Genomic DNA, 14,088 nt, shown 5'->3' with positions numbered 1-14,088 from the left:
TTTTACTTTAATATATTTAACACTAAATTTCTCTCCTTTCACCATCGAAGCTCGGATCCTTACTTTGTTGAAACTGAAATGATTGGCACTCTTTCATTAAAAAAAGAAAAAACTACTTTAATAAGCTTCTAAGACTGACCTTCACACCAGGCCTGAAACAGATGTACATTAGATCTGTTGCCAAGGTCACTAGAAAAATAGTTGGATCATTCTACTGCTCCAGAAAATATTTCGCTCTTGATGGCATCCTCTATCTGTATAAGAGTCAAATGCATGTCATAAGATGGAGTACTGTTGCCACATCTCGGGATCTGCCACTCAGACCACTTTTTCCTGTCTTGAAAGTGTAGAAAACATGATGTCCTCTTCCTAATCTTTCTCTACCCTCTCATTATTTTCATGGTAGTGCTCGACTGAGCTCCAATTTTTTCTACTTCCCTTTTAAACATTCACAACAAAAACTCTGTACATAAAACTAAATGGAACATTGATGAGCAGAGTTTCTTTCCAAGAACGATCCGTCTAGGGAACACGATATCACATGGCTGCTTCCCAACTAACTACAACACGTTTGTTGTTCAAATCCAATGTAAATAAATTCTTGTTTAGCCGTCCTCGTTAATAATCAAATCCTGCCAAACTTGCAAGCATCGTTGCCAAGTCTCCCAGAGTTGTCTCACCGTCCACCTGACAAAAATTCAGTAACCCTTATTCTTGAGTGGCTTTTGGGTCTTGAGAAGCGGTGATTCAATAGTATATAAATATATTTTTTTATACAAATATGTCACAAATGAGTAGATAAATCCAAAAAATAGTTTTGACTAATTCCCCAACTGTATTTTCGGTACTTATTACCCTGCTGAAATAATAACATTATTATTTAGAAAGCCATTCTTAACATGGAAAGGGGAGGGTGTTTAGTAATTATTCTGTACTTTCACCTAACAATTTAAAAAAAACAAACTGGAATGTAACTAGAAAATACTGTTTAAAAAAATAATCTGGTAACATAAGTGCATAAGCACTGTATTTTCTTTAGAAATAATTTATGTCAGTTAATAGTAATGATTTCTCAAATACAGTACAGTAGAACCCCGGGATACAGTGGCCCTAGGATACGATGTTTTTGCTTCGCCTTACGGTTTTATTTATAATGTTATTTGATTATATACATGTGTATAATATACTGAACTGTATTTTGTTACTAATTTTTAATGCCGTATCCCACGGTTCTACTGAAGGTACAATAAATGTCAAATAACCGAAATATACGTTGCACCGGCTATAAAGTCAATCTCCATTTTAAAACAAAGAAAATCTAAACAACAAACATCTAGAATTGATATCTGGAGTTTTTTTTTTTTTTTAACTAATTCATTCAAATCCTGTTTATACCATAGAAGGTTGAATGGTTAAAAAAATAAAACAAAAAAAAAAGCAAAACAAATATCCATTGCTAAGGCTGCTGCAAAAAAGATGGACTCCCTCTACTGTGCTAGAAAAGTACTCTCACCTGAAAGTATCCTTTATCTTTATAAAGCCACCATTTGCCCATGCAAGGAGTGTTGTTGTCATATTTTGTGCATCTACCACTAATCTCCCCTTCTTAGGGAAAGTGCAAAACAAACAAAAAAATAAAAAATAAAGTTTTAAATCTAATAGGTCCTGCACTGTCAGTCAAGCTCCAGCCTCTGTCCCATCACCACAATGTTGCATCCATGTGCCTGTTTTACAAGTACTTTAATGGAATGTGTCCTGTTGAACTCATAGCACATGTGCCCCCTCAACGTGCATACCTCCAACTAACCCGACAAGCGGCAAAATCCCACCTCTTCATTGTTGAGGTTCTTAGATGCTGGAAAGCCTTCTGCTCTAGAAGTCTCTTCCCTTGGACTGCTAGATTTTGGAATTCCCTCCAGAGTCCCTGCTTCTCTGGCTGTACTGACATGCAGAAGTTTAAGTGTAATGTGAACATACACTTTTCTGCTCAACTCCCCACAGTCTCTTGTTAGACATGATCTCAAATAATAGCTCCTTGCATTTGAAGTGACAATGTGCCTTGCTTGGGGTTTAAAAATAATCCCTAATCCCCTCTCTCGATGCATAGAAGTAAATAAACATTTTAGAATTTCGTTTTCGAAAATAATCCTCTAAACCTGGGCATCGATACTATCTAAAATCTTTGCGATTCTACCTTAATTTTCTAGAGTTTCTTAACATATTAAAAAAGTAATTTATTCAAATCCTGTTTGTACCGTAAAAGTTGAATAGTTTTCTGTTTTTTTTTTTTGTTTTTTTTTTTTTTTTTACATATTAATTGTATTAATCGGACTATTGTTCACATCTTGAGTGTTATTTTTGTGTAACGTTCCGGTCGGTTTAGCTTTCGACCATCCTCGGACATGTTGGAAACAACCACCAACATTCCTGAGGACGGTCGAATTAATATAAACAATCAGCCCTCATCTCCAAAATTCAGAACTTAATAGGTTTTGTTTTCATTTTAAAAAAAAAAAAAAGAAAAGAAAATTACAGAATCAAAAAGGTATGATTAAAAAAATAAAAAAAATAAAAAATATCGACGTTAAAATTAAACTAAACAAAATAAATTTGTCTTTTTTTTTTTTTTAGTCTTTTATGAATTTTTGTAAAACTCTGAAGTAAGAAAAATTGAACACTTATGAAGAATTGAAGTACTTATGTGGAATACGAACCGTATTGTTTGTTTATATATAGTGTTAAATTTTTATTTATTTTTTTTTAATTTTTAAACTTTTTTTTTTATATATATAGGATTTTCAAAGATTCTGCATAATCGTTTCAAGTATATTAAAAACAAACAAGATATTTTCGTTTATTCGTAACATTCTTTATCTTTTTTTTTTATTAAAAAAATAAAGCAAAACATCTTTCTGCCTACACGAAATTATTTTTTCACACTAGAAACTTATTGCGATTACCAAATTATTTTATTTTTTTTTATTTTTTTATTTTTTTTTTTTTTATTTGGTGAATAGTTTGTTTTTTATCATTCGAACTTCAGAACATGAAAAAAAAAACTCGTCAGGGGAAATAACTACGAGTTTCTAAAAAAAAAAAATCGATGTCGGAAGTAATAATTCCAAATAAATTAAATTAAATATATTATCAATATAATTATTATTTAAAGTTGATGAAATACAATCTTAAATAGAACACTTAAAACAACTCTCTCGCTAGAAACGTAAACTAACATACAGCTATTTAATAAAATCGCTTTTCCTTAATATAATATGCAAATGAGATGACCTTTTAATCGTATATTTTGAAAGAACCATACTATATATAGAAATAAATGAAATATTCAAGAAATGGGCCTTTGTATACAATAAAATTGTGAACAAACAGACAGTATACGAATTTATATATATATATATATATAAATTCGTATACTGTCTGTTTGTTCAGAGAGATTTATTGATTTTTAATTTTTTTAAGAAATATCGAATACAAGATTGTTTATTTGTTTTTAAATTTTATTTTTGTATTAAAGTTTTTTTAAAGCAAAAAATATAAACTTTAACAAACATAATACACGCGGATTTCATGTAAAATATTGCCGAAGTATTATTATTTTTTTTTTAACTCTGTAACGCCAAAGGAACTTCTGCCGGTAACTTTCAGGTATGATAAGCGGAACAGTTATACATCAACAAGCGATTTTCGACTGACACTGGTCTGTGTTGCTCTGAATCGCCAATTAAATTGTTATGTGAAAGTACAGAATAGTTGCAAAACTTCCCCCTCTTCTCATGTTAAGAATGAGTTTCTTAACGTTATTATTTCAGCACGGTCCGTATTCTGCAATAATACCGAACACTTCCCCATAAAGACACATGATTCTTGTTTTGCTGTTATGAGTCGGATTTTTTTTTTTTTATATTTTTCTATAGGAATCCATATCGACCTGAATGTTTTCGATTGAGACTTACAGAACAGATCGAATATGCTCGAATAGTAGTATCCGTACCAAAATTAAAAGAAACATTTTTTTTTCTGACCTACGGTTATGCGATAGCGTCACCATTTATCTATTTTTTTTGCGACCAGTTGTTGTCGTGTTTAAGATGGGTTTAATAGTTTTCTTCAAATAAAGTCACTAAAATTTCTTTTCTTTTTAAAAATAAATTTTCAACTTGAAAAAAAAAAAAAAAAATTTATTTTTATTATTTCATTCATTAAAAAAAAAAATTTTTTTTTTTTTAAACCCTAATCTAACTGGCTTTGCATTCGTGTGCTTTAATGTCGTCTGTCATTTTACTTTTATTTTTACAGCTTTCGAACCATAAACTTATATTTGTATTGCTTCGGACAATTGTTCTTATCTTTAGTGTTATCTGCACGTTTTGGTCAATGTAACCTCCAACCTTCGTCAGTTGTAAAAGTCGCCATGTTTTGGAAGGAAAACAAAAAGGGGAAGCTCTGTAGTCTGTACTAAAAAAAAATCTGAAACCCTAGAGTGCAGGGAGTTGAGCAGCGAGATGTCTGTTCGCATTACATTTGAACTTCTGCAGGGTAGGGAAAGTAGGAAAGTAAAGGAAGTAGGAAACAGGAGGGGAATTTCAAAGTCCGAGGAGGAAACTATTAGAGTAGAAATATAAGAATCTCAAGAGTGAGGGGAAGGGGTGGGATTTTGCTGCCTATCGGGTTAGTCGAGAGCGTATACTTATTGAAACCGCTTCTTCGATCATTTCCGGTTTGTTCCGTAAATCAAAAATTGTTCGAATCGATAAGAGTGCTAAAATTACCCCACCCCTCTCACCCTACATGCAGAAATATTGTTGAATTATGTTTTACTAACAATAAACCATCTCTGATGACGATTATTCCGCCTCGACTTGTTTACCTTTAAGTGCGAATCCGACTGTTGCAATAAATAAGTTCAACCATCATCATTAGTAACAAATTATTTATATAGCAAACCCATTTGGGAAATTAGTCAAAAAGCAATTTTGTTTGAATGTACCTACTTATTCCTGACTGCTTACGTTTTTTTTTTTTTTTTTTTTTTTTTCAAATTTTTGCTTACTTTTCACCTTACGGTGCTTATGCACTTATGTTACCGTTCTTTTTTTTTTTTATTAAATTTTTTAATAGTATTTTAAAGTTAAATTTAAGTTCTACGATATCTTTGTTTTTATTAAATTATTAAGTGAAAGTACAGAATAATTGCAAAACACCCTCCTTTCCCCATGTTAAGAATGGCTTTCTAAATAATAACGTTATTATTTCAGCACGGTAACGTAAGTGCATAAGTACCCAATCACCTTTAAAATGACTTTTGTAGGTTTTCGGTAATGCTGAAAACAAATAAACATGGCCACCAGTCATAACATAAGAAATGACATTGCTTAACATTCGGAAAACTATTTGTTTGCGGCAAATTTAAACGCGATATTCGTTTTCAGTATACCCGAAAACCTATGCTAGTCGTCATTTTTAAGGTGATTTTTTAGATAGAAAGTATGTAAAAACAATTGGGGGAGGGGTCGCTCCAGACAAGGCGTGAAGCCACTTTAATGTAAGGAATTAACAAGACCGAGACAAAATAATAACTGAACTTCAAATCTGCTGCGTGTATGCCGATTATAGTGGCCATGCTTCATATATACATAACATAAACACTGTTTAAAACAGTGCAAACAAAAAATGGCTACTTTACTCAGAAGTGATATTTCTGTGTTGTGCAGGCACGAACTTAAAATGCTTGTAATTCTATTAACTATTACATTTTTAACGCAAATAGATCACAAACGAGAAAGTAAGGCAAAATAAATTAGTTCTGGCTAACTTCCCAACAATATTTCCTTTAGAATAATTTATGTCGGTAATAGTAATGGTTACCGCATCATAAAATAACCTCAACAACGATAGGTAAGCACGAAAATTAGGCTAATATTCTGTCATTATTCGCGCTACTATTCTCAACCTGGTTGTTGTTTTCACAACGTTTCAGCCGATGTAACCTCCCACTTTCATCAGGTATATATTTATTTCGAGCACGGGAAGCTTTATGTTCCGTTTTACTTATCTCCGTAAGAGGGCAGAAGGGTTAGAACTCAAAGTTGGTGTCTAATATGGAGGAAATTCAGCTTTCTCAGAAGGCATACTCTGGATTAGAAAAAAAAAAAAATGTCTCAGTCTAAAAAGGATCGGAAGAAGGGTGAGACGCAGTATCAAAACAGATACTACACTTTGCACCTTTAAACTCTAAAATCAGTAAAGACGCACCTGTCGAAGGTCGGAAGTTATATTGGTCAAAACGTGAAAAATAACAAATTATATGAGAATAGTAGTCCGAATAATCCAATTTATGAATCCTCGTCTAAAAAAATAAAATAAAATAAAATAAATTTAAAAAAGAATCCGAAACATCACATAAATTCATTAAATTATTATTATTAGGTATTATTTACCTTCAGTGTCTTGTTGGTGAGGATGTATTCGTCATCCAACGAGTAAAGATTTTTCCCGCACGAACACGCGGCACTCATAGTCCGACAGGGATGAAGGGGTTTTAACCCCCCTTTGTGTGTAATAAAACAGCAAATAATAATAATGATAAATAAATGAAATGTCTTGTACGACTTTTTAAAATTATTCACTCGCTACGGTTATTATAATTCGATGCATACTGCCGGAGATATGGCGCTAAGAAACACCTCTGTTTTCGGGACCACGGTGAAACTAACTGACCAGTCGTAAAGAAGAGGAAGGAGAAGTGGTGATCGTCGTTGTCAAAGAGAGAGAGAGCGAGAGAGAGAGAGAGAGAGAGAGGTATAGAGAGAGAGGGGGGTAGAGAGAAAGAGAGAAGGGGAGGTGGGTGGAAAGTGAGACAGATAGGGAATTTTCACAAGATTCGATCAATCAATGACGTTTTGTTGTGATACTATTCTCACGTCTCCTTCCTCCTTCTTCGCATACTCCTTTTTTTTTTTTTTGTCGTATATTCTTTTCCTTCTTTCCTCCTATTCCTGCTTCTTCTCCTTATCCTCCTCTTTTTTGCTTCTTCTTCTTCTTCTTCTTCTTCTTCTTTTCCTCCTTCTTCTTCTTTGAGTAGTGGCAACAGTATAATGATTATTTGATTTGATACCTCCGCCACCTCCACCGTTGTTCCCGCTGCTGCTGCTGTTGCTGCTGCTGCTGCTGCTATTACCAAAAAATATCTATTCGTGTTATCGGTGTTATACCACTTCGGGCTATTCCATCGCTGCCATACTATACGCACTCTTCGTCTTTCTTTCTTCTTCTTCTTCTTCTTCTTCTTCTTGCTTATAATTTTGTTTCATTGTTCCTATGTCTTTTCTTTTTTTTTCACTTTTCCTTCCCCGTAACTCGTTGAAAACCATTTGCTGTTATTGATCCCACCAATAAGCGGCACATTTTATTTACCTTCCATTTGAGACACCATAATCCCAGGTTTCAATGTGTGTGTATGGGTGGGGGGTGGGGGATATCTAACTCCTCCGAAAGCGACACTGTTGGGTGGGGGAGGGAAGTTGAATTGCCCCAATCGAAGAAGATATCCCCTCCTCCTCTATCTGAAGTTAGAACAGATACTAGACTTTGAATTATTTATTCACAAATAAAAATTTATTCAAGCACTGTCCTTTTCTGTATTTCATAATGTGTCCAGCACAATACTACATTTAGTCTATGAAATACTGTAATAAAAAAAAATATCCTCAATCGTTTCGAATTAATTTTATTTATGAAAAATATTTTATATTTACAATTGTACAATTTAAAAAAAAAAAACATGATGTGAAGTGTGAAAAAAAAAATATCCTCAATCGTTTCGAATTAATTTTATTTATGAAAAATATTTTATATTTACAATTGTACAATTAAAAAAAAAAACATGATGTGAAGTGTGAAAAAAAAAATATCCTCAATCGTTTCGAATTAATTTTATTTATGAAAAATATTTTATATTTACAATTGTACAAATTAAAAAAAAAAAAACATGATGTGAAGTGTGAAAAAAAAAATATTTCCATTTTTTTTTTTTTTAGATGAGGATTAATTACTCGTATTATTTAGATTCTTTGCACTATTGTTCTCATCTTGAGTGTTACTTTCATAACTTTTAGGTCAATATGACCTTTGACTTTCCTCAAGTGTATCTTGTTGAATTCAGCTATCTTTCTGACAAACTCCGGAATCTTTTTGTCGAATTCGGGAATCTGCTCGGAATTTCAAACGGAACCCTTTATTTTATCCACGTTGTTGGAATTTTTTGTACCAATAATTATGCCCCTATTTACATGTATATTTTTATTCTGATTCTTATATTCGATCTCCTGTATTTCGTATCTTTTATGCTTCTTAGTTTCGTATATTTTGGCTTCGTATGAAATTCCCTTTAATTTGAATGGGAGGGCAGTACTAGTTCCCTAATGATGACGTCACGAGTCCCAGCGCGAAAATCGGTCTCTTTTGAATTCCTGCGACATGGATAGTGGACGTGGATTCATTGCCCGGCGCAGATACAGAACTTTCAGAGCCCTCATTCAAAGAAGTAACCCGGCAAAGAATACCCCGGACACGTTGAAAGCGAATTTCTAAAGACTTATTTACGTGGCTACGGTTTGCACATAATTGGAAGGAGAGACATTTTAAAGGACTTTAAATTGAGAAAAAAAAAAAAAAGGCACATGCCTGACCGCCATCAATTTGTGAGTACGTTCCTAAAATTTATTGCATATGAGAGTGTGATTAGGAACTACTATTTGAATCATAATATTGTATTCGTTCATTGATGTGACATCTTCAATAAAACTACCAGTGTTTTTTGTTGTTTTTTTTGTTGTTTTTTTTTTGCATTATATGCTGTTTTGGCGTTCTTTGTTTTTGTATTTAATGCCTGCAAAGGGAAAAATTTGCAACCAACTTCATTGTGAAAAAATCTCTTCTTCGTTTTAAAAACAAGACTTTTATATTTTATTCTCCCCCCCCCCTTTTTATTTCATCCTTTTATTTTATTTATTTATTATTTTTGCAGGCTAGTTATTTTCACGTCGAATTTATCTGAAAGAGGATAAATTTCCGACAACGTCAGTAGCAGTTTAGGGAATTTCCCTAATAAAATAAAATAACACAATTCTATGAACAATGACAAACAACTTCTTCAACTTAACAAGGGAAAGGTTTATTCGCAAAGCGTACTGAAGGAAGAAAGTAGAGTCGGGTCTCCACTGCCTTACGAGGTAGTTACAGCCCGCGGCTGTCGTCAATACCTTTAGTAGGAGCAGCGAAGAGAACAGGCGTCTAGCACCGACGAAGGCGGGTAACGTAAGAGAGAGTTTTCTTCTGGGACCGGAAGCTGTCTGGTCCCTAGGGGTTAATTTGTATTCGTGTGCAAGTCCTCAGATTGGACAGTTTAACGCCTCATCACTCACTCAGAGGAAGCGAATGCGCGAGAAGAAAAGGGGTCTATTTGTGTCTGCTACATAACCCCCTGCTTAGGCTGAAAGCCGACAGAGAGAAAGGTAGCATAACAAACAGCAGAAAGAAAAATACAATAAGAAATGTCTGTCTCTTTAGGTTATTTTCTTGCAGAAAAAAAAATGTTCTTACTTTTCTGTGAAAAGTTGGAATATTTGCAGAAAACGTTCTGTTCTAAAAAGGAGAGAAGAAAAAATGTTCTTTTTCAACAGAAATACACTGTTTTGCAAAGTCTCTTCGGCCAATGTACCCGTCGACCACTACGTGTAGTGGTCACATAATTGTTCTCACGTGGAACATTTACCTCAGGTGTATGATTATGCTGTGTGTATGTTGGAGGAATGTGTGGCTCAGGTGTTAATGTGTCCAGAAAGGCTCTTTTTACCCTATCTACCAATACTGTCTCTTTTTTACTACTAATGTCTAGGATAAAAGTTTTATCAGTGCGTGAAAGCACGCGATAAGGGCCAGTGTAAGGTGGAGTTAGGGGGGCTTTTACTGCATCCTTTCTAAGGAACACGTGAGTCCATGTCGCTATGTCCTTCGGAACCAAAGATTTAATGGTCTGTTCCCTAGGGTGCATCGGCGGTAGCTTACTGAGATAAGCTCGTAGTCTGTTGACATATAGAGCTGTGTCAGTTGATATATCCTCTATCGGGGTCAGCATCTGACCTGGCAACGATAGAGGTGCTCCATAGACCAGTTCGGCTGCGGAATATCCCAGGTCCTCCTTGATTGATGCCCGACAGCCAAGAAGGATGACCACTATGTACTCGCTCCATCGCTGTTGATCAGGGTAAGCGCGTAATGCAGCTTTCAATTGGCGATGGAAGCGTTCTATCATCCCATTCGAAGCAGGGTGATAGCTTGTTGTCCGAATGCGAGTGATCCCGAGGATCTTGGACAGTTCCCAGAATAGGTGGGATTCGAATTGTGCACCACGATCAGTGGTGATTGTAGTGGGAACTCCGTAGCACGATATCCAGCCTGATATAAGGGCTCGCGCTACAGATTCAGTCGAAATGTCACTGAGTGGGATGGCTTCTGGCCACCGTGTGAAACGGTCTATGCAGGTCAGGAGATAAGTGAATCCCTGACTGACCGGCCATGGTCCAACCAAGTCAATGTGAACATGGCTAAACCGAGCGTCTGGGGTGCTGAATGTTCCAAGGGGTGCGCGGATATGCTCGTGCACCTTTGACTTTTGGCAGGATACACAGGAACGTGACCAAGCAGTGATGTCACGCCTCATGTTAGGCCAGAAAAATCTAGCTGTAATCAGCTTTACTGTGGCTTTGCGTCCGGGGTGTACCAGGTTGTGTAGAGTGTCGAAAACCACTCTACGGTGGGTCGTTGGAACGAATGGTCGAGGTGAATCCGTTGAGGTGTCACAGATGATCTGCATATCAGAAGTAGGCACGGGCAGATATGCGAATTTGCAAGTCGCGAATTCAGGTTACGATGGATCCAACGTGTCCAGACTTGGCTGGTCTAAGGCCATCTGTTGCAAATCGATATCCGATGGTGAGGACAGAGAATTGATGGGCAGGCGAGACAATGCGTCTGCTGCTGCGTTCTGCTCACCCGCGATATGTCGGATATCACTAGTAAACTGCGAAACAAAGTCCAAATGGCGTGTTTCGCGGGGAGAATATTTGTCCAGCTTAGCACGCAGTGCATATGTAAGCGGACGGTGATTGGTGTAGATCACAAATTGTCGGCCCTCGAGTGAATGTTGGAAGTGTTTCACTGCGAGGTACATTGCCAGTAGTTCGCGGCCAAACGTGCTGTAACGTTGTTCGGCCGGTTTCAGCTGTCGCGAAAAGTATGCAAGAGGTTGTAACTGTTGTTGGTGCTGCTGTTGCAGCACTGCACCTACAGCTGTGCCCGATGCATCAACGACCAGTGAAAACTGGGCATCGGGTACAGGATGTGCCAGCAAAGATGTCGTCGCTAGTTTATTTTTCACTTCAGCAAATGCTCTAAGTTGGATCTCACTAAGTGAGATCTGCTCGTTTTTCTTCTTCCTGTTACGTAACAGGTCGGAAAGAGGAGCTAAGAGATCCGCACAGTGTGGGATAAAGCGTCTGTAGTAATTCAACAGACCAAGGAAATGCCTAAGTTGGCGAAGTGAAGTGGGCGGTTGAAGGTCTTGTAGAGCCTTCACCTTTTCCGGCAACGGAGATATACCGTCTGGGCTGATAATGTGGCCCAGGAAAACCAGTGACGTAACACCGAAAACGCATTTACCAGGGTTAATGCTCACTTGGTATTGCTGAAACCGTTCAAAAAGTAGGCGGAGGTGAGTGACGTGTTCCTCAGGTGAGGCACTAGCCATGAGAATGTCATCTATATAGTTATAGACGAAATCTAAATCACGCACTACTTCATCCATAAAGCGCTGAAAAGTACTGGCAGCGTTACGTAGGCCGAAAGGCATAGTAAGAAATTCAAACGCTCCAAATGGAGTTGTAACCGCAGTTTTGGGTATGTCGGCCGGATTCACCGGGATCTGATGGTAAGCCTTAACCAGATCTAGCTTAGAGAAAGTCTTACAACCATGCAGAGAGGAAGCAAAGTCCTGAATATGCGGGATTGGGTAACGATCAGGTACCGTCATGGCATTGAGTCGTCTATAGTCCCCAGTTGGACGCCAATCTCCGTCTCGTTTTGGAACCATATGCAGAGGGGAAGCCCAAGGACTGGACGAGGGGCGTATAATTCCCAACTGTAGCATATGATTAAATTCTGCCTTCGCTGCTTTAAGTTTATCCACAGGAAGGCGACGAGGGCGTGAGAACACAGGAGCACCTGTGGTCTCTATGTGATGTTTTGTGGTGTGCGTGGGTTTGCTCACCACAAAATTTAAATTGGTTAACTCCGGGTAGGAGTGTAGCACCTCATGGTATGGGTCATTTGCAGCGGCAATGAAAAATACCGGGCTGATAGATGGGGCATTAGATAACGAGCCAGGGACGGAAAGTTCCGTGCTAGCGTCTATCAGCCGGCGTCTGCGCATGTCGACCATTAAATTAAAATTATGCAAGAAATCCGCACCTAGTATGGGGTACGGTAGATCTGCTACAGTGAAAACCCACGTAAAGTCTCTCCGTAAATTCAAGTCCAGAGAACGTGAAATTTGACCGTATGTGGGGATAGGTGAATGGTTCACCGCTTGCAGTGTTATCAATGACACTGGTGGCCTTTCTTTAAGTAGCCTAAGTGGCCATATACTACAAGCAGCGCCAGTGTCTACCAAGCAACGTGCTTGAGATTTTACGTCAGTGACGAAATAGGCACGGTTATTTGCATTTTGTGGAAAGTTTGCCGTGCTCGTCTTTCCACAATTTAGTTTCCCTGGTTGTTAAAAGTGCAGGGCATTTTACAGTTCCGTGCTTCAGCGCCATAGCGACTATGATAAAAACATAGTCCCGGCATGTTTGCACGGCGACGGTGGTGCGGGGAAGATGAGCGGCTTTTGTAGCGGCGTCTGGGTGAGTGCGACCTACCCATATTGAGCTTGCTCACCTCTCTAGTGAGGCGTTCGATGGCCGTTAGTATAGCCACCGATGTAGCATCCTGTCTTACATTTGCGGTGCCTGCGGGTACCTCAGCAGGCTGTTGTGGAATCGCCGCGATGGTAGGCCCCCTCACAAAGTCCATGACCTTGTCCGCCGATGCTGCTACTACATCGACGGTGTGTTTTTCAAACATTGGCGCAAGTATGGCCTTTACCTGCGCCGGCAGCCTTGAGAAAAAGAGCTGCTTAATTAAGGCACTGTCAGGAGGGACGTCCTCTGCCAGTTCCCTCATTCTACGGAGTAGTTCCGTCGGCCTGCGGTCACCTAAGTGCTCGTCATGGACCAGCGTTTGAAAACGCTTTTCCGCCGACACGGACGTCCGTAGTAGCACCTCCCATTTTATGCTATCATAAGTGGAGTTTAACGGGGTGTCCGTTATTAAGTCCTTGACCGCAGGAGTCAATGACGCGGGGAAGGCACTGAATAAAATGTGCAGCTTTGTTTGCTCTGACACGTTGTTCGCCGCAAAATAAGACTCGAGTTGAGCAAACCAAACCCGGACGTCACCAGCGAAGGCAGGCAACGTTGTCATCGTCACTACCGAAAGTAGATACCAAATATTTAAAACAATATATATATATATAATGTATCCGAAATCTGAAAGGACGCCGAATATGGACCACGTGGAGAAGAAAGGAGAAATATGGAGAAAATCTTTAAACAGAGACAATACAAAAAAAAAATTTTAACAGGCTAATGGGGGAGGAGAAGAAAGAAACAAAATTACCATGAAATAAAGCTAAAAAAAAATTATATCAGGAAGAGCCGTGAAGCAAAAAAATGTGGACAATATGGGTTTTTTTTTTTTTTTTTCTTTTTTTTTGTAAATGTGTGTGAACCTGAAGATAAATGAACTCTTTAAGTACTTACATTTTGGCCGAAGAGTGCTAATGTGGAAAAGCTTCGTGAAAGTTCTTTTTTTTTTTCTTTTTTGTGCTGAGTTTTTTTTATGCGTGGTGCGCGTTAGAACGGCAGAAATGTTCAAGGTAGAAAAAAGATAGCATTAGAATCAGTTCAAGCT

This window comes from Euprymna scolopes, chromosome 43, assembly GCF_053919585.1.
Source record: "Euprymna scolopes isolate OS-2025 chromosome 43, ASM5391958v1, whole genome shotgun sequence".
NCBI classification, from domain to species: domain Eukaryota; kingdom Metazoa; phylum Mollusca; class Cephalopoda; order Sepiida; family Sepiolidae; genus Euprymna; species Euprymna scolopes.
Note: the sequence above shows the minus strand (reverse complement) of the source record.